The sequence below is a fragment of the Rhamphochromis longiceps genome, linkage group LG12 (assembly GCF_057381845.1).
Source record: "Rhamphochromis longiceps isolate RC_006_pf linkage group LG12, R_longiceps_female_GT1.1, whole genome shotgun sequence".
Taxonomy (NCBI): Eukaryota; Metazoa; Chordata; class Actinopteri; order Cichliformes; family Cichlidae; genus Rhamphochromis; species Rhamphochromis longiceps.
In genome coordinates this window covers 27,492,674-27,514,559 of record NC_140568.1, presented here as the reverse complement: position 1 = coordinate 27,514,559, position 21,886 = coordinate 27,492,674, and the positions used below count along the sequence as shown (strand labels likewise).

The following is a 21,886-nucleotide window of genomic DNA, read 5'->3' as shown; positions in this document are numbered from 1 at the left end:
TATTTCACTGGATTATGACTCTGGGTGACCCCCACTCTTCACCCTGTGATCCACAGCAAAAATTACTGTACGGTTTTTGAGAAAATTGATAGTAAAATCTTCCCATCTTGCTTTACTGTACTCTATATATTCTCATCTTTGAGCTCAGATTACAGGAAAACTGTAAGAGGTGACGCAGATATTTCACTGGATTCTGAATCTAGGCCATCTCCACTCTTCACCCTGTGATCCACAGCCAAAATTACTGTACGGTTTTTGAGAAAATTCATAGTAAACTTTGCACAATTTACTCTACTGTACTCTATATATTCTCATCTTTGAGCTCAGATTACAGGAAAACTGTAAGAGGTGACACAGATATTTCACTGAATTATGACTCTGGATGACCCCCACTCTGCACCCTGTCATCCACAGCAAAAATTACTGTATGGATTTCTGATCAAATTAAATCCTAATCCATTACCGAACAAAATGAGTTCATTGAATTATTTGCTACAAGAAATTTCTTTCCACACACAATTTAAATTTTTCAAAATGTCATTCACACACCACCTCAAGTAGCAACTTTAGTTTTAGACATTATTTATTCAGTGCTTAATCACAACAATAGTCACCTTAAGGCACTTACATAATAAGTTAAACCTTACAATAATACATACAGAGAAAAACCCAACAATCATATGACCCCCTATGAGCAACAGTGGGAAGGAAAAACTCCCTTTTAACAGGAAGAAACCTCCGGCAGAACCAGGCTCAGGGAGGGGCGGCCATCTGCCTCAACCGGTCAGGGTGAGAAATTACATTTCTCAGATTACTGATTTCTCATATTACTACTACACAGTTTAGATATATTGTTATTCATTATCTGTCATCACACAAATCAACCCAAAAAATCAAAAAGGAAATACTTAAAGTACGTGCACAAAGCAAGAATGTTATACACATTGTGTTTTACACATGTGTTCCTCAAAACAACAATAACAACTATAAGCAGATTATTCAAGTAGCTTTCACTGCATGTGGAATTAGGTTACACAAAGCACACACTTCCACTCTGTCTTCTGAGCACTGCTGAGCTGTTCATTTGTCATGTCCAGGCATTCAGAATGGAACCAGCGGTTGCAGTTATCACACTGGATCTGTAAACAAAAACATATGAACTTTCATAAACACATTACGTAAATAATTCTATGTTTTAATCAATTACAATCTTTAAGACACAGAGTCAAATACTTTGTTGTAGATAACATAAAACTATTTTTAAAAATACTATACCCAGTCAGTGATGGAGGGTCCTGGATTAGGTGGTTTCGCTGTTGCACACATGGCACAGTTGTTGTCACTGTCAAATACTAAGACATAACATATATATATATATGTTAGTGTTCATCAGTTTGACACAAATAAATATGTCCATTTGAAGAAGATATTACACACCGGAGGCCTCAAGTATTGTCTGTGCAAATGTCCTTCGTGCCTGGGCCATCTCTTTTTTTGTCGTCAAAAATGTCATTTCTGGTTTATTTGGGAATGCTTCCATTACTTCTTTGGCCATCTGAAATAAAAAATAAAAAAAATTTAATTGAAAACATCTGCAAATGTTACACTTCCTGTTTACACAATTTAACCTTTTAAGATTATTTTAACTTCCCCCACCCCATCTTCTTATCTAATTTTACAGAAAAATATGATTGAGTTAATGTGGTACCATACCATGATGACCATTACTCCACAGCTAGAACCATCCCGTTGAAATGGATGTGTCAGTACTCCTCCTCGAAGTCTCACATTCACCCAGTCTGTTTTGTTGTAGCATGTCCTCCTCATTTTGAAGTATTCACTTTGTGAACATAACATACATCACATTTATATAATAATGAAAGATAAAAGTCACACAGAAAAAGACACATATAGTACATATCACTGTTTTTAATGGTCTGTCAGAAAGCCCTGTGCTCTAGATTATGTTAGATGAAGTATCAAAATTATTAACATGTTCTTTTAAATCTACAAATGTTAACTGTCTCAAATGTATCACTGCTTAGACACTGTCAGTGTTTTGTTTTTATTATTTAAAATTACATACGTGAGTAATTTTGAATTATTTTTTAAAATTCTTTAAGGAACTGATAACCACAGATTTTATAAAACTTTAATCTACAACCATACGTTCACCTTTAGAAAAAGACCTCCTACGTCCTCCTGTCACTTTTCTAATATTTCATGTTATTATATAAATGTAATAACGCATATTTACCGGAATCTTTTGGCTGCACGGTCAGACTCTTCCTGCTCCAAAGAGTTTCTTGAAGGATCGACCAAATACAGACAGCTGTCATCTGCATTTATGTACTGCGATAGATATATAAATATAAAAAGTACATAAATTATCAATAATGTGTTATTGAAACAAACTGTTTTCACAGAAATGCTGCTCGTACTAACCAGAAACTTCCAATGTATATTTCCAATGTTCACAAAGGATAAAATGGCTCTGTAGTTGTCAAAGTTCACCTGTGACATATTAGAAATTAATTACAAATTTGCAACAATACTTTTTCCATTTCGAGACATTAATTAACTTTAAAAAAATGTATTCTAGAATATATAAAAAAAATTTTTACCTTGGACAAGCTTTGTCTCCTGATTAGTTCTCTCTCCATAGAGGATCACACCGCTCGTGTAGTGGTTCATAATGTAGATATTATTCCCCTGATTTAGCCGAATGGCCCAGTGGTGCAGGAGACTTTCAATGACCTGAGGAGTATAATAAATAACCTTTTATTACTTTGTAAACATGATAAATTTTTGGAATACAATCTTTAATAAAGATTTTTTTTACTTACGTATACTCAGTATTCAGTCATGAGGATATGCCTGGAATGTCGATCTAAAGCAGTACTTACTGAATGTGTAGGGAACAACTAATGTTCTGCCCCAGCTTTAACGTTAACCTTATGCAGTACTTTTCTTTTTTTTTTAAATAACTGGATTACATACCTCTCCAACAAGCCAGCTGTGTGGTCTAAGGGTCAGGAACTCACTGTGACGTATGACAAAGTTGTTACCTCTAATCTGAGATGGGACCACAGAAACAACAACTTCCGTTTCCTGTTGTTTCCACAAATATGCGACCTGTGTTTCAACAAGACAACAGTAACTAAATTCAAATAATTCTTCTTATGAGAACATTCATTTTAATCAATTACAACAGTTTTAAATCTAATTTTTAAAATTATTTTATGTACCTAATGCAACAACATGAAAACATCTCCAAATTTGACATAGATTTTAATGTAATTTATTTGAGATGTTAAACTACATTAAGAAATTAAAAATTGAGTCAGTTACTGTTGTTTTTATAATATTAAGGCCAGTAACATGTAAAAGTTACATTTATTATTGTACTGACATTTGTAATTTTTCTGTGGTCTGTTATTTTTCATTCATCTACACATACATATAATAAAATCTAATACATAATTACAAAAATATGTACAAACAAACTTGGTTTTTCAAACAGATGACATAGTTAATGAATTAGAGTTTGTTTGTGAAACATCACCTGTGATGCTGTGTCCTTTGTCGGACCGGTTGTGTTTCTCTCAAGGTGCTCTGTCCTTTCCAGTGTAGATGGAGAATCCTCTGGCCCCTTGATTTGTGGGTTGAATTTAAAAGAAAATATTTGTTACTGCTGTGATCATTTTAAGTAATTTTTTTATTAAGGAAAAATTGGGTGTACTCACTGTCCTCCTGACATCAGAGAGTGGCTCCAAAAGGATCTCTTTGAAGGCCCTTTCCATTTCCTTCACGGTTGGATCATCGTTGTTTACCAGGTGTATTTCAAATGGAGGACTTGTGGGGTTCTTATGTTCAATGTACTTTTTGATTGTGGTGACTACAACATCAGCACAAATTGAGACTGGAAAGTTGAATATTCCAGAGCTCACTGCTGGAATGGCAACAGAGGAAAATTTGTGCTCTTCTGCACATGTCATGACGTTCAAAATACCTTTTTTTAAAAGGTTCTTTGCATGGGTTATCATGTGCACTGTGGGGTCATTCTGCAGACACGGGCCTACCAAATGAATCAGCTTCATGCAAGGTAGTTTGCCTGCTGTGGTAACTGCAACTTGTCCAGCCTGTAATTTGCCATTTTTGGCAATGAAGAGATCACTCTCTGCTTGGATAGTGCGTCCTCCAGTAGCAGACAGTGCCTTTGCAAGTCCACCCATGTGAGAGAGACTTTCATTAGCTGCATTAACAATTGCATCCACTTTGAAGGCACATAAATCTCCTTTCCATACTGTGACCGATGCTTTATTAGCCATGTATGTTGCTATTTTTTGGCAAACGGCTATTTGTTCCTGGCGCTCATCCTACAAAGATAGACACATGTCAATTTTCAGAGTCATTTATGACAATAACACACAAAAGATAAATGTAGACATTAAAAACATCTCTAACAATACCTGGTTTTGATGAGCATCATATTGTTGGTGCTGTTCCTGTTTAAAGGTTTGAACAGTCTTCTTCCCTTTTACCTGTTAACAGATAACATTTTTGAATGACTTTATATAATAGAATATAATATACAAAAGAATATGGTCATGAATGAGACAAACTTGTTCTGATGTGAGACGTATGTAACGAGTGAGCATCTGTCCTGCTGTTGGTGTACCACACAGGAACTGATATGACTGTGTATGAGTGCCTAGTCCCCTTAAAGGACTCTGTTTACTTGGGATGTAATGTTGGACAGAGGAACTATGGGATAAAAACACGGGCAGTATGTGATGCCCGGTCCAGCTGTACAGAGAACATGCTAATGTATGATTGCAAACTTGCTTGCCTGCAGTCAGGGCACGCGAGCTGTGCTTAATACAGTAGGTCTCCAAAAGACAATAATCAGCCTTGAAAGCTTGTTTAATTCAAATGCCCTTGGCCTACAACTGCTGAAAACGAAGCTGTACATGGTGTGACCAGCAAAAAGCAAAAAACCTGAGCTTCCTCCTGCACTTATGTCACCTATGGACATGCATTTTTTGGCATTAAAGTGGGGGTTCACTAAGGCCCATGCCTAGGTGTAATACAATGTCAAAACACATAAAGATTTCAGGTAATCAGTTGTAATACAGTTTGATTAAACATTGAAACATGGAGACGGATGATAATTTATAATTCATGCTTTATAAATAGTCAAAGCAGACGCTTTACCCCAGAGGACAAAAGGAGTATGGCAATCGGGAGGACATCACAAGGTTTAATTATTGAAAATAATGGGAACATGATGACTTACCTCAGTTTTCTTTTTCTTCACTGGCAGTTCTGTCACTAACGGTGACACGCACACACCTTTTCATTTAATGCGTTTGTCTTTCCATTTCTCCATTTCCACGCGAAAAGACTGTTGATTACACATACATACTTTTAGTGCTTACTTATTTTATCATCTCTTAATTCTATAGTCATAGGCAAATGTTTTCACTTTTTCTTAGTTTCTTGTTCTAGTTGTATGAAACACATTTTTCATTATTAGGAAGTTATTCATACCTTTTGTCTTGATTTTTTCATGTCTGCATATTCAAGCAGGAGGGCATCGTGCATTTTTTGATAAATTTCCACAAAGTCATCAAGCCTTGTCAGTCTCCTTCTCTGGATACGGATTTTTTTTCAAATCCCACTGGCTTTTCTCCATGATTCCTTGGGTCCTATTGTCTTGTGTACAATTCTTAAATGCAATAGTACATTGTTTAAGTCAGTATCTATGGATTGTAAATTTATGTACAATTTATGTTTCTTTTTCACTTATTCTTCTCGCTATGATACCTGGTTCTTGGATTGCTGAATGTCATCATAGAGTTTACTGAGCCGCTGGTAAGCAGGACCAGTACCATGACGTCCAAGATCCCCTAAGGAGAATACAAGTAATTCAAAAACATAATCAAAATAGATAATTCAACATTTAGCACATTTACATTTATGAATAACTGACAATTTAAGAAAGTAATACAACAAATAAAAAAACGTACCGAGCATCATTGATGACCACAAAGTTGCATGTGGTAGAAGGTGATTTACCAGACCGGCAATAAATTTGGGTGCATGAAAGATGTTTCTTTCGCCCTCACAGTCCAGTGTTGCATTGTCAACAATTGCCTGGAAATGGGTCTTCAAGGGGGCATTCTGAACGTCAGTCTGTAAAACAGATATATATCTGTATTCAGCAAGTTATCAAACCAAAGAAAAATTAATTATATAAAATGTTATTTTGGTTTAAAATATATATTTTTAAAATAATGTGAATTCATTAATTCATTTGGGACAGACACAAGTAAAAAAGTTATTAATATGGTTACTTAAAAAATAAATCTTAGCTAACCTTGTAATCTTCAGCAATCACAGTCTTTTCATCCAAATCCAGGGTTCCCCGTTTTTGCATAAGGATTTTCAAGTTGTTGTAGTGTTTTGTTACGTTCCTTCCACTACAAGGACTGCAAAACACTATTGCTGCACTATGGACAACATCATCCATGTCTTTTAAATTATCACAGCATGCAAGGAGCCCAAACACATGCATTCCAAGCCTGTAGTTCTCTGGAATGCTGGGAAAATGAACAAATGAAATCACTGTTAGTAGGACCTTTACATTACAAATCTTGTATTCTTTTTTTTAATTATTCATATAAATGTACTCACTGTTTTTTACAAAGGTCCTTGGCATTTTTCATGACATGGCTCAGACATCGATGAAGAATGGGAATGTTGAATTGCTGTGCTGAATGCTGGCCAGTGAGTAAGACATAGTACTTCTGCAGCAGATCCTCTAGACTTGTTCTGCAGAATGTCATGGAAATGGATCGGAGGAGTACCAGGGATCCATCACACATGAACATGACAGGCCTGTTGTAGGCCCGATTACCAAATGCTCTTACCAGATCAGTCTGAAAGGCTTGCAAGAAGTATGTCACAGAGGCTGTAGTGTGGTCACATGTGACATATGTAGCAACTGGAAGAGGAGAAGCACCTTTGGATGGGTTTCTGACAACCAACTCATACACATAGTAAGGTGGCGTTCCAGCACTTTCTTTTCTTATTATACTTCCAGTGGCATCAAAGTACACAATGTCTTCTTTGCATCTTTGATGAAAAACTGACAAGGTTTTCTTAGACCACAGCATTATGCCCTTTGGATGCATCAGAATCTTCTGCAGTACGTCCTTTTCAGTGTCCTGATACTGTTGAATTATCTTTTGTAAGCTAATCAACTCGTTGGGATCTGCTCTACTGGCTTTTCTTTCAGACCATGCAATGTTTTTCAACACTTCTTTTGTTGGAGCATCATCTCTGTTTCCAGATTGGATCACCTTTTGTGGCACTTTCTGTAAAGACTCCAAGTACAAGCTCCTTGGTAATTTGTTTTTGAGGAGTTCTCCAGCACTTTGACGTGCTTGTGCACGCACAGGCCACCTTTTCAGCTCTTTGTTATTATGGCAGACCTCACCTCCTTTGAAAACGACTTCTGCTTTCAGTGTCTCTTCGTCATAAACCACCACAGCCACAGTGACAGGGCAGTCCTGAAATCTGCAGTACCCCATACACCTGAAAACTGGTGCCTTTGATCTTGAAGAGAGTTTTTTCACACTGTGTCTCCGAAATCCAAAACTGCAGTACGGGTTAAGTGTTCTGATTCCACTGGCAATTATATTTGTCCACTGCAGTCCTTTAAAATGTCTTCCTGACTGATGTTGCCGTAACTCCTTCCATTCATTCTCATTTATGAAAAAGAAAATTTTCTGCTGTGGCAAACCAGATGTGAAAAATTTGTCTTCAGAACTGCTACTGTCTGTGTTGACTTTAGCTGATTCATCTGATTCATTCCTCTGCAACAATCAGATATGCATTTTTAAAAAATATATAAAAACTTTCAATGTTTGTCACTACAGTGTCTCTATGAAAATCCAACAGCATCATTATGTTACAATTTCACTAACGAACCCATAGGACAAGTTTCACAATCTCTTAGTAAATTTGTCTTAGTAAGTGAATATGACTAAGAAATATTTATTTTACCTCAAAAGATCATCACAAAAAGATTTTAACTTTAAATTTAAACTTTGGATTACTGTTCAAAACACTTGAAATTTTAAATATAATAATTACATGATAGTGTTTAACAAACATATAAACTCTGTGTTTTCTTTCTCTGTTTTGTATTAAAAACAGTGTAAGTTATGAAATTACCTTAGCATTTGCATTTGAAGACGAAGATTTAGAGTCACTCTTGAGGGATTGTGTGTCTGGGGTATGGATGCCGCTCTCTGCAGTTTTTTGAAGTGCATCCTGTGAAGAGAAAGCGATTTCGTTTCTTTACAAATTAATGTTTTTCCAAAGCATCACAATGTAATACTGAATAAAATACAAATAATTACCTCGTATCTTGAAGGTAAAGGTACATTTCCTACAGCTTGTGGAGACTTTGGCGCAACAATGTCTTCCTCACTCTAACGAATCACAAATTAATTAAAACATAACAATTAGACTGAAATTTCTGTATGTCTTTGTTAAAACACATTGTTACACAATATTTTGAAAAAAATCACTATGTAATGAAGGTTTTATAAGGGAAAAAATATTCATTAAAGGAATATATTACTCTAATTATTGTAAATGAAAAAGTAATCTTCTGATTCAGATTTTTGAACTTGATTGGGCAATAACAAGATCAAATGGAGAAATTAGAAGAGTGGAAGACATGGAGTGAAAAGTTAGTCAGCAGCAGGAGGATGAGTTGGTTACTCCTTTAAAATGGTGGTCAGATGTGACACTCAGGTCTTTGTGTGGCTCTCCTGTGGGTGCTTAAGGCTCTACACCTCATGGTTTGGTGGCTTGCTTTCATATGTGTTTACCTGCTGAGAAGTCTATTGTAATCTACTTTCTTGCTCTCCATATGACTCATTATTACTCTGTTTCAAGATTTAAATTATTTTCAAGATGACATTTTGGAGTGAATTTGTTTTTATTTTTATCTAAAAAGCAGGATAACTACAATGGCTGGATAAGGTTGTCATGATGGCTTCAAATTTTTAAATCTGACAGTAAGTGTATGACACATTGCTTACAATGGAAGGAAAATCATCTCCAAGTGTTGTCTCTGCAGTAGGAAAATCAGTCAGTAGCAAGGGACCCTCTACCCCTGATGTGGTCTGTAAAAATATTTGATTTTTGCATAATAATTTTTATTACAGGAAGTTCTAACAAAGAAAGAGCTGTTCTTTTTTTAAAGTATTTTTTAAATGGACTAAATATAAATACTAAAAAAACATTGCTTACCTTTTCATACTGCAGGACTGCCTTGACAATTTTTTTCCTATTAAGACATGTATTAGGCACTCCCAAATCTCTTGAGACATTTTCCCAAAAGCCATGCACTTTGTGTACACTGTAGGTCTTTAGACTGGTCCCGGGTTCAGCATACTTGTGAATGACCTCTAATATATTTGGCAGGGGGTTTGAAATTGTCCGTGCCTTTTAATGTAAAAGAGAACATTGACATTAACACATCATACCTTTATTGTGCTGTAAGTGTATATTATTATCACATTATTGTTTGTTAAATTACTTGCCTTTCCAAAAACTGAAAAAGTGCAGGTCCTGAAATTTTGAGACAAATTAAAATTAGTACAAAGAAAAAAAAAACATATGAACATATCTGTTATACTGAGATCAACCTTGCAATACTGATCAACAATAACATATGAAATGTGAACTCTTCATTAAATTTTAATAGACTTCAGAAAACATTTTGGGGCACTCCAAGTACCCACACTCTAGTGATTGATGCCAAAAAATCTTTTTGGTGATTTTTTCTATGCCAACAACATAACAGGTAGCATTTAGATTTTTGGACATACAAGCGCTAACTAACACAACCCTCGTTAATGTTTATTTACTAATAAACTATCTCTAAGTTCTAAATTTTAAAATTCACAGTGCAAATTACGGTACTGTAATTAACACTATAGTTAAAAAACACAAGCAATAATCCACTGTGTGTAATACACATTCCCTAATTCCATCCATCCATCTTCATCCGCTTTATCCGGGGCCGGGTCGCGGGGGCAGCAGCCTAAGCAAAGAGGCCCAGACCTCCCTCTCCCCAGCCACCTCCTCCAGCTTATCCGGGGGAATACCAAGGCGTTCCCAGGCCAGCAGAGAGATATAATCTCTCCAGCGTGTCCTGGGTCTGCCCCGGGGCCTCCTCCCGGTGGGACATGCCTGGAACACCTCGCCCAGGAGGCGCCCAGGGGGCATCCTTGTCAGATGCCCGAACCACCTCAGCTGGCTCCTTTCGATGTGGAGCAGCAGCTGCTCTACTCTGAGCCCCTCCCGGATGGCCGAACTTCTCACCCTATCTCTAAGGGAGAGGCCAGCCACCCTTCGGAGGAAGCTCATTTCCGTCGCTTGTATCCGCGATCTCGTTCTTTCGGTCACTACCCACAGCTCGTGGCCATAGGTGAGGGTAGTGTTAGGTATTTTAGTACCATGGGAGCATTTACTGGATATTGTTTTATAGTGACATTGTACAGGAAAACTCTGTCATTCAATAAGGCCCCTTTGTTTTAGTTATTTTTCTCTTTGACCCAAGAATTGATGTGTGAGAATCACAGGCTGGTACAAGGTTGAAATACCACAGAGATCACTCCCTCAGCTACATTAGTTTCTTAATCTTTTAGACGCCTGTTGAAGGCCAAATGGTTTGTTTCAGATTTCACTAATGTAAGAACTCTTTGTTTTGTGCCTTGAAAATATGTCGCTGAGATAATCACAATTGTAGCTGAACTGATACACTACACAAAGGATGCCTTATCTTGGTCTGTACTGGTTTAAACTGATAATCTGCTGTCTCATGAATTTTACCCTCTATATAAACTGTTGTACTTGAGAATAAAGTTGAGTCGATTTGGGAAGACAACCTGAAGCAGTCTCTGTTTTCTTGTTCTCCCAAGCTGCTCCCGAGCTCGTACTAACACGCTGAATGGCATGCTTGAATATTACTTGAGAATATATTTGACTGTGTTACAGACTAAGGGACATTCTCTGCTGATAGACGTCCACGCCTCGAAGGAAGTCGATCCACGGATTAGGCCCTGGAAACCGTTTCCTTCAATTTTGGTGTCAGAAGTGGGATCCTGACGAAGGTAGGCACTCGTCTTTTATTTTATAAGACTGTGTTATGCCTTTCTCAGTGATCCACATAGAAACGGGATACGCTGACGAGGCCTTCTTCAGTGGCCCACATAGTAACAAGTGGGATACGCTGAGGAGCCTTCGTTAGTGGCCCACGTAGAAACACAGGAAGTTGCCTGTTGTTTTGTAAATAAAAGCAGAAAGGACACAGGAAGTTGCCTGCTGTCATAAACTAAGAAGTTGCTCACCAGCAGAAAGGACACAGGAAGTTGCCTGGGGTCATAAAACGAGAAGTTGCTCGTTAAAAAGTGAGAAGTTGCTCACTAAAAAGATAAAATTGCTAGCAAAAAATCAAGTAACCTCAGGTGTGCCACAGCAAAAATAAAAACTAACTTAAATCCTTCAAAGCGTCTAAACCCCTCTGGAAATCACTGACCATGGGTCAGAATAATTCAAAGACCTTAGACGGGTCCGATAAAAACTCAAAATTAACTGTAAAACCGAAAAAAATAAAATATAAAATCACAAATAGCGGCTCAGTACGACTCCCACTTCCGGTTACGTTTAACCCACGCTCGTGAATCAATGAAGACTTCCATGATTACGTATCCAGAACATGCGGAAGTGCTTACGTGACTGATTTCGTCTCGAACTTAAGAACTATAACTTTAATGCATCCTAATGTATTTCCGGAGCCCTATCCCGAACGATTATCGCCAGAAAACAGGTCAGTAGAAATGTTAAATACTATTTGTGATAAGGAAAGTAGGCTGATTAAAAAGTCCTGTAAAAAATATATGATAGAATGTCGTGATGTGATCAATCGCATGCTACCGCTATGGAAAAAGGGACCCGAGCCAGACGTAAATGCTTTAAATCAAGCCAGTGTAGGCTCTAGTAAATCCACTGCAGAAAAAACTAGCCTTATATGCCCATCCGTTCAACCTACGGCTCCGCCGCCTTATGATGAAAAGACAGAATTAATAGCTGCTGCGGCGGCTGCACGTCATCAGCGCGTATATCCTGATATAACAGCAAAATCCCAGAGGAGTGAGGAAGGCACTGAAATGACACCTAAATCAGAAGAAGATGACTGGTTTAACCTAGATCAAAGACAGGAACGAGAATACACTGAACGAGAAAGAGAGTTACAGGAACATAAAAAGCAAACAAAACAGTTAATGACAGAGTGTGAGGAAATCATGAAAGATCCTTTAACTGAACGTACGGAAGCTGAACTGCAGCAAGCAGTTTCCGTCATAGATAATCATGTTCAGCGCCACACTAGAGTAGCGAATGGTTTGACTGTGCCAAAAGCAATAACTAACACCAGAAATTGAATAAGGAACTACTTAAAGCAGAGAAAAGAGGAAAAAACTCAAGAGGGCCCCCACAAAAACACCCGTTATAAAGAAAAGCAGGGATCACAATTTAATGACGTCAGCCCCTCCCTCCCGTTCATGATAATAGGGGACATGTGTTGCATTCAACCCCCTAAAATTTCAGAGTTAGCAGCAACCATTAAAGAACTTCCCGATCCTCTAAAAAATCCTACAGCCTTTGTTTCTGCATTACAGAGAAGTACCAGATACCACCACTTGGGTGGGCCTGACTATAGATATATATTATGTCAACGAATTCCAGGTGTGACTGAATCTCAGCTTATTGAAGAAGTAGAGGAACTAGACCCTAAAAATGACCAAGCAGCCAACACCACCTCGTTTTTGTGGATAAACGATGACAAAATCACAGCCTTTTTTCAAAATCTAAAGAAATTTCTGCTCACAATGTCTAGAGATAAAATTGATTTAAATGCAGTAACCATGTGTAAGCAAAAGCCAGATGAATCCATTCTAGTTTTTATGAAACGTTTCACACACTGCTGGACTAATGAGGCATGCATGCCTGAAGGAGGAAATGATCAGATTTTCATAACAACATTCTTAAACAATATTCATCCAGAATGTTCACAACTATTGAAGCTGACTGCCACTGATAATCTCTATGACATGAAAATAAAGAACTTTATCACACTTGTCAAAACAAAAGCTGGTGCAGATCTTTTCCCCAACAGCACGAAGGCTAAAAGTGTTAAGATGATGTTGAATTTTGATGTTGAAGGCTCAGAGGAAAGTGAAAAAATGATGTATGCAGGGGCCCCGTCCCCTCAACAAGCGCAGCAGGGAGATTTCAGAAGGAGAGATAGGAGTGGAGACGTATGTTTTTACTGTGGAAAAATAGGACACTGGAGGAGGGAATGCAAATCAGCAGCACGTAGGTCTCAACCACAAAACACAGGACCAGCTCCTGCCACTAGGCGTCAGCAGAGCTCTTACAGACAAGGTAACTGGCAACGCAGACAGGAATCACATCAAAATAATGGCCCCTTTGCACTTAGGCAGCAACCTTATAATCCACATTTTAATCCCCACCCATATGATAACGAAAGACTGGACCGACAATAGGGAGGCCCAGGTGAAGATGAGGGACAGTGTGAAGCACTACACACGATGCTGCATTTGCAATTGTCCCATAACACAGAAAGCTTGCCCATGTTAGATATAGAGATAGGTGAAAAGACTTATTCTTTTTTAGTTGACAGTGGAGCCACTAAAAGTTCACTGTCTGGAAAATTCTATAGTGGGCCTGTTTCCTCTGTGTGCATCAACACCATGGGAATAAACGGAACTCTAGTGCAATGCCCCAAAACTCATTCTCTAAAAACACGCTGGGGCCCAAAACCAGACGAAATTACATATCATCCATTCATAATTCTTCCAAACTCGCCTGTCAATTTATTAGGCAGAGATTTAATGGCAAAAATGAACTTGTGTATTTCATTTAACACAAAGGGTGAAATGTTTGCAGATACTGATAACAGCTATGTCTTCTCTGCCCTATGCACTGACACCATGGAGAAGGAACAGCCTCTGTGTCAGCTGGACGCCTCAGCGGAGAATGAACTCAATATCCATCTGACTGGTATCCCACGTCACACTCTGTGTCAAAAACATGTGCAAACACCGTTACCAGGTAGCCCCATGCCTGGAAGCCACATATTTGTTTCTCTCACACTGTTCAACAACATGATAACTGCTCACACCAGTGAAGGCCAAACAGTGGTTTTGTCACATAACTCAGACATAGGCTATGACATTACTGCACCATGTCGACACACAGATCTAACCTACCCAATACACTGTACTATCTCTGCTGTCACATTGCCAGCTGAATATCAAAACATGACATTATGGTCAAGAGGTGAGAATGATGTAGGATTTATTGACTGTACACCTTATCATGCTCAGCTGAAAAACAACAAGCCGGTATATGTCAAGCAATATCCCATTTCCGCTGAAAAAGCCGCAGCCTTAGACATCATCATAGGAGATTTATTGACAGTTGGAGTAATAAAGCCCACAGTATCTCCATATAACACTCCTGTCAATCCTGTGCCAAAGCCTAACAAACCTGGCGTATGGCGTTTCACACAAGACTTAAGGCAAATTAATGCAGTCATTATGCCTCTACCTCCTCTTGTCCCAGATGTTCCCAGCATACTGACAGGTATTCCAGCAACAGCTACACATTTTACTGTGGTGGATTTGTGCTCCGCCTTTTTCTCAGTACCTGTGCATGAGGACACACAGCCGATATTTGCTTTTACACATAGAGATAAGCAGTACACATGGACTCGCTTACCCCAAGGCATGGTAGACAGCCCTGCGGCTTTCTCAATGGTGGTACGTGCTACCCTGGACGGCTTCATTCCTCCTGAGGGCTGTACTCTGATCCAGTATGTAGATGATCTCCTCCTCTGTGCTGAAAGTGAAAAACTATGTCAAACTGCCACACACATGCTACTCTAGCACCTCCAACAGACTGGCCACAAAGCATCAGCAAAGAAAATGCAGTACTGTCAGACTTCTGTTCAATATTTGGGATTCACACTGTCTCACGGAAAACGTTCCATGACTGCAGACAGGGTCAAAGCTGTGACCTCTGTCCCTAAGCCCACTACACAGAAGGAAATGCTGTCCTTCCTAGGCATGGTGAACTATTGCAGACAGTGGATACCAGACTGTTCTTTTCATGACCACATTCTGCGTGAATGCTGCAAAAAAGACAAGCCTCCTCGAATACTGTGGTCCACAGAAATGACTGCCTCTTTCAATGCATTACAGGGAGCGCTGACCTCCGCCCCTTGTTTGGGTCTGCCTGACTACCACTTACCGTTCCACCTGTACGTCACAGAGAACGGCACAACCTGTGCAGGTGTATTGGCCCAAGAGCATGGCTGTGGCTACCGTCCAGTAGCCTTCTACTCAAAGGTGCTGCCAGCAGTAGTTCAGGGGATGCCGGCCTGCCTGAGAGCAGTAGCAGCTTGCTCTATCATGATAAGGGACTGCGAGAAGCTCACACTCTCACATGACACTATTCTACACACCAATCACCAGGTCACGACCATTCTAGCAAACATAACTACACAACACATGACCGCACAACGTCGCTCAGGTTATGAAGCTACACTGACTTCAACAGCAAATCTCACTATAAAAGCAAGCAGCACACCCAATTCGCCAGCACACTTACTTATTCGTATGCTGTGTTCCTCTGACCGACAGGATGGTTCAGACGACCCTGACGATCATGATTGTATGACACGTATACAGGAATCCACAGCACCACGCCCAGACTTAGAGCAGACACCAATCCCAGACTCAGTCATTGTTTATGTGGACGGGTCCTGTTCAAAACCAAATGACAACTCATTTCTTTGTGGCTATTCAGTGGTCACATTGCCTGACATCATACTAGAGGCTCACTCATTACCGTTTCACTCAGCACAAAAAGCAGAGCTCATGGCTTTAATACGCGCCTGTGAGCCACATGTGGATAAGCAGGTAACAATTTACACTGATAGCCGTTATGCATTCGGTGTGGTGCATGACTTTGGCACATTGTGGAGACAAAGAGGATTTAGATCTGCTGATGGAAAATCGATCGCTAATTCTGACCTTGTTCAAAGACTTTTGCAGGCTATACAGCTGCCATCGGCAATTGCAGTTGTTAAAACGAAGGGGCACAGCACGGCTGACACAGACGAAGCAGTGGGAAATGCTCTTGCAGACGTAACCGCGAAAGCAGCTGCTGCCTCACAGCAACCACCCAGAAAGGAAGTATTATCTTTGCCTTTACAGCTGCCACTTGTCACACTCCCAGACTATTTAGAAGCAAATGTTGACCTAAAATTCATACAAGAGCAGGCCTCTGCCTTAGATTACACTTACTGGGAAAGTAATGATTGTACCTTAGATAACAGAGACGGCTTATACAAAAACCTTGAGGGTTTGATTGCCCTCCCATCTTCACTACTGCCAATCCTTGTCCGCCATTTTCACGGTGTGAGTCATGTCGGACAAAGAGGGGTAATAGGAGCAATAAAATCAAGATTTGTAATCGAGAAAACATCACACGCAGTAAAACGCATATTAGCAACCTGTCTAACATGTGCACGAACTAATGTAGGAAAACCAAAAGCAAAACATCAGCATTTACCACAATCAGATTTCCCATTTCATACATTACAAATTGATTTTACACACATGCCAGCACAAGGAAGCATCAAGTACTTACTGGTAATAGTGGACCAATTTAGTAAATGGGTAGAAGCTTACCCAACATCAAAAGAAACTGCAGAAGTAGTCTGTCAAAAGTTGTGCAATGAAATAATACCCAGATTTGGAATACCTCACCAAATTAACAGTGATAGAGGACCTTCATTCACATCAGAAGTAATTCAAAAGTGTGCTAAAACTCTAGCAATAGACTGGAAATATCATGTGCCATACCATCCTCAGAGTTCAGGAGTTGTAGAAAGAATGAATAGGACCATAAAAAATCGCCTGACTAAAGCAATGATAGAAACAGGAATGACCTGGATCAAACTACTTCCTCAAATCCTCTGCGAGATTAGAATGACTCCATCCGCAGCAACCAAATTATCTCCATTTGAAATAATCATGGGAAGACCGTTTCCAACACCATGGTCAGCCTCCAGAGGGGCACCGCTATTAGAAGGGGACATAGACACTGCATTGTCTGACTATGTTCATAACCTGGTAGAAACACTGAATAATAACTATCAGAAAGTTTGTCTCTCCCAGCCTCTCCCTTCCATAGATCCAACCCATCCGTGGAAACCAGGAGATGCGGTGTTGGTAAAGTCGCTAAAACCAAGGGCACTCGGGGAGGCCGCGTGTTCCAGCCCCCAGACTGTACTTGCAGTGACGAGAACCAGCATCCTAACAGACGGACAACCTCAGTGGATTCATGCCAGCAGGGTTAAGACCAGCCCCACCAAACCACCTAAGGCGTCGGATCAAGTAGATGACGACTCAGGTGAGCCAACGCCCGGATCCAATCCACCTACACACACACAATCACTGATTAACACACAACGCCTGAAAGAGCCACAGCAAGGTACTCGAACATCCAACAGGAACAGAAAGCCTAGAGTACCACACAATGTCTAACCTGATAAAGATAGACTCGTTTCATCCTGATAATGGAGAAAATGAAATGCCCATTGTCATCACACGACGCTTATACGGGGTCTCTCGAACCTGGGACCAGGCCAGAAGACGACTAAAGAACTGTCTTTTTTATATATTTAGGTTATTAATCATATCTACTGCATTAACCTTAGGATTTTTATTTACTATTTCGTATTGTAAACTGCAACCCTGTTCACATTTCTGCAAGCCACATTTTGCTGACAATACCTCATGCTCCACTTGGCAAGACACCCACCTAGTACACTCATCACGTTCTCTAAAATCAGTAGAAAGCAACACAGACACCACCAATAAACCATGATACCCTGTGTACGCTCAATGATAACCCATATAGCTACCAGTACAGCTACTTCAATGTATTTGCAATTAGCACAAATTGATCCTGAGGATGTGCCAGATGTTACCAATGATGTTCCTGATGTGTATATTGAACATTAGGTTGTGAACTATTACATTTTATGATTTGCTTTTTATATTATGTTATTACATTTGTGATTTTTCCTTTCTATTTGAGTTATTATTTTAAAATATAATAAAAGAGTGGAACTGTTAGGTATTTTAGTACCATGGGAGCATTTACTGGATATTGTTTTATAGTGACATTATACAGGAAAACTCTGTCATTCAATAAGGCCCCTTTGTTTGAGTTATTTTTCTCTTTGACCCAAGAATTGATGTGTGAGAATCACAGGCTGGTACAAGGTTGAAATACCACAGAGATCACTCCCTCAGCTACATTAGTTTCTTAATCTTTTAGACGCCTGTTGAAGGCCAAATGGTTTGTTTCAGATTTCACTAATGTAAGAACTCTTTGTTTTGTGCCTTGAAAATATGTCGCTGAGATAATCACAATTGTAGCTGAACTGATACACTACACAAAGGATGCTTCTTCACCCAAGGGCAGGAAGACGCTGCCTTATCTTGGTCTGTACTGGTTTAAACTGATAAATCTGCTGTCTCATGAATTTTACCCTCTATATAAACTGTTGTACTTGTGAATAAAGTTGAGTCAATTTGGGAAGACAACCTGAAGCAGTCTCTGTTTTCTTGTTCTCCCAAGCTGCTCCCGAGCTCGTACTAACACGCTGAATGGCATGCTTGAATATTACTTGAGAATATATTTGACTGTGTTACAGACTAAGGTACATTCTCTGCTGATAGACGTCCACGCCTCGAAGGAAGTCGATCCACGGATTAGGCCCTGGAAACTGTTGAAATTTTGAGACAAATTAAAATTAGTACAAAGAAAAAAAAAACATATGAACATATCTGTTATACTGAGATCAACCTTGCAATACTGATCAACAATAACATATGAAATGTGAACTCTTCATTAAATTTTAATAGACTTCAGAAAACATTTTGGGGCACTCCAAGTACCCACACTCTAGTGATTGATGCCAAAAAATCTTTTTGGTGATTTTTTCTATGCCAACAACATAACAGGTAGCATTTAGATTTTTGGACATACAAGCGCTAACTAACACAACCCTCGTTAATGTTTATTTACTAATAAACTATCTCTAAGTTCTAAATTTTAAAATTCACAGTGCAAATTACGGTACTGTAATTAACACTATAGTTAAAAAACACAAGCAATAATCCACTGTGTGTAATACACATTCCCTAATTCCATCCATCCATCTTCATCCGCTTTATCCGGGGCCGGGTCGCGGGGGCAGCAGCCTAAGCAAAGAGGCCCAGACCTCCCTCTCCCCAGCCACCTCCTCCAGTTTATCCGGGGGAATACCAAGGCGTTCCCAGGCCAGCAGAGAGATATAATCTCTCCAGCGTGTCCTGGGTCTGCCCCGGGGCCTCCTCCCGGTGGGACATGCCTGGAACACCTCGCCCAGGAGGCGCCCAGGGGGCATCCTTGTCAGATGCCCGAACCACCTCAGCTGGCTCCTTTCGATGTGGAGCAGCAGCTGCTCTACTCTGAGCCCCTCCCGGATGGCCGAACTTCTCACCCTATCTCTAAGGGAGAGGCCAGCCACCCTTCGGAGGAAGCTCATTTCCGTCGCTTGTATCCGCGATCTCGTTCTTTCGGTCACTACCCACAGCTCGTGGCCATAGGTGAGGGTAGGGACGTAGATCGACCGGTAAATTGAGAGTTTCGCTTTTACACTCACGACGGACCGGTGCAGCGTCCGCATTACTGCAGCTGCAGCCCCAATCCGTCTGTCGATCTCCGGCTCCCTTCTCCCATCACTCGCGAACAAGACCCCGAGATACTTGAACTCCTCCACTTGGGGCACTCTCCAGGTCTTCTACTCAAAATCTGGCATTTTCTCATCGTCACCATTCCCTAATTAATTTAGTAATATTAAAAATGTTATACTATGTTACATATACATTTTGAGTGTCTCCTCAACCACAAAAACAAGCTGTTAAAGACCGTTGCTCTGAACGGACTTTACAATCATTATCACAATCACCATGACTTGAAAGAGTCATTGTGTCAAGCCAATGAAAGATTAAATTCTGGTAATACCCAGTGCAAATCGTTGCTTAAAAGAGAATTTATGACCTTACGTGACAAAAACATTTTTGTAAGATGAGTTATCATGGTGAACAGTGTTACTTATTATGTTTGTTTGTTTTTTTACAAGTAATGCAACCAAACATTGATTTTGTTTTAACGTATTTCTTCGTACTACAAAATGTTACGTATTTTTCAATTATCTGAATGTGTTATCACTTCTTTTTCTCAATGAATATATATATATTTTGGAAAAGATACAACATCAAAAGTCAAAGGACTGAGCAGTTTTCACTAAGCTTAACTGGAGGGTGTTACTTTTAAATGTACGCCTAAGAGTACAAAATCTAATCTTCGGTATATGCTATATTTCTATATATGCTCTCTATTGGTTAGTATATCAATATTATTGAGGTTTTCAAATTCTAAAAATTTCGATTTTAGACACATTTCTGGACGAAGACTATACACAAAGCGCAAACAATCTAAAACAATTTTCTCTAATTAGACTGAGGAAAATAACTGGCATTAAATGGCTATAATGTTCTCGTTTCTTGTTAATAGTCCCATTTGTAGTGTTAATTACTCACCTTTCCATTTTATTGTTGGTGGGTAAACCAAAAACTTTAGTCCACGTAGGCCTCGATGAAAAGTTCAGTGTACTAATAATAATTATATGTAATGACAGCGTAACCACATATAAACGTTTCCTGTCGCAATGAAAGCTACGTTATCTGTCCGTGCGACGCAACACCTCAATAAATACCGAAAGATCAAAAGTGGGTTGGCTCTATGTCATGTGACTCTTGTCCCACACATCAGTTTACATTGAATTAACAAATAATACTAATTTAATTCTAACAATGAAGCAAAAACTAAAAAATGTTAAGGCAATGTACGGCCTTGTTATTTCATGTATAAAATATAATCAAAATAGTATTGGCAGAAATATTTCTACGAGTTACAGTATGAAAAAAAATTATGAAACCTGTAATCAAAAGGCAAGATATTGTATAGGTAATTCAGAATATCAATGTTAAAGACAATGTGTGTCAGAGAAAAAGACAAAAGCATATTGCTTAAAATATATTGTAAAAGATGTGATTAAAGACTTTCATATAAATTATGAGAATTGAAAGTTGTTTTTATACTTCTAAGACTACTATTACTTAGAGTGACGTGAAAATTAACGAACAAGAAGGAAAATATTATTTTCTATTGAACAAGTGAGTTGAATTAGATTTTCAATGTTTTTGCAGTTAACATATTTACTGAGACAATCAAAATTGACCATTGAACAACATCTGTTACATGCCATGGTACCCAGCTCTTTGTTTTCTCTTACTCTTGTCTTTCAGGTGTCAAGCCTCATTCAATACTCAATACACTCAATACAAAGGTAATTGGCACGTCTCTATTGGCTGATCTGGGGAACAGTAGACCAATCGCTTGCCTGGGATAATTTCAAAAAACCAGCTCCCAGGCCAGCAGGTTGGCTTCAGACTGTCTTTGAACTTTTGTTAGTAGGTGTCTATGTGTGTGAACAGAGTGTTTGGGTGTGAGGCTGGACAGATAAGATCGGGGTACCCCAAACACATTCAACTGAGCTTTAAGTGTTAAAAACACTAGGTTAGGCAGG

The 21,886-nt window shown here is 39.2% G+C and overlaps 1 pseudogene across 1 annotated transcript; it reads right to left on the bottom strand.

Moving 5' to 3' along the window:
* Nucleotides 1-588: 588 nt before the first annotated feature.
* Nucleotides 589-20,993, bottom strand: LOC146657459 (uncharacterized; annotated as a pseudogene). The gene is made up of 21 exons (XR_014914059.1): nt 20,838-20,993; nt 9,627-9,654; nt 9,334-9,528; nt 9,123-9,206; nt 8,433-8,504; nt 8,245-8,343; nt 6,700-7,883; nt 6,383-6,605; nt 6,033-6,198; nt 5,830-5,912; nt 5,554-5,731; nt 5,288-5,407; nt 3,566-3,643; nt 3,001-3,135; nt 2,625-2,757; nt 2,446-2,514; nt 2,258-2,352; nt 1,714-1,840; nt 1,438-1,555; nt 1,276-1,352; nt 589-1,139 (listed from the first exon to the last, which is right to left on the bottom strand). The product of XR_014914059.1 is annotated as an uncharacterized LOC146657459 (transcript).
* Between the last annotated feature and the right edge of the window lie 893 nt (nt 20,994-21,886).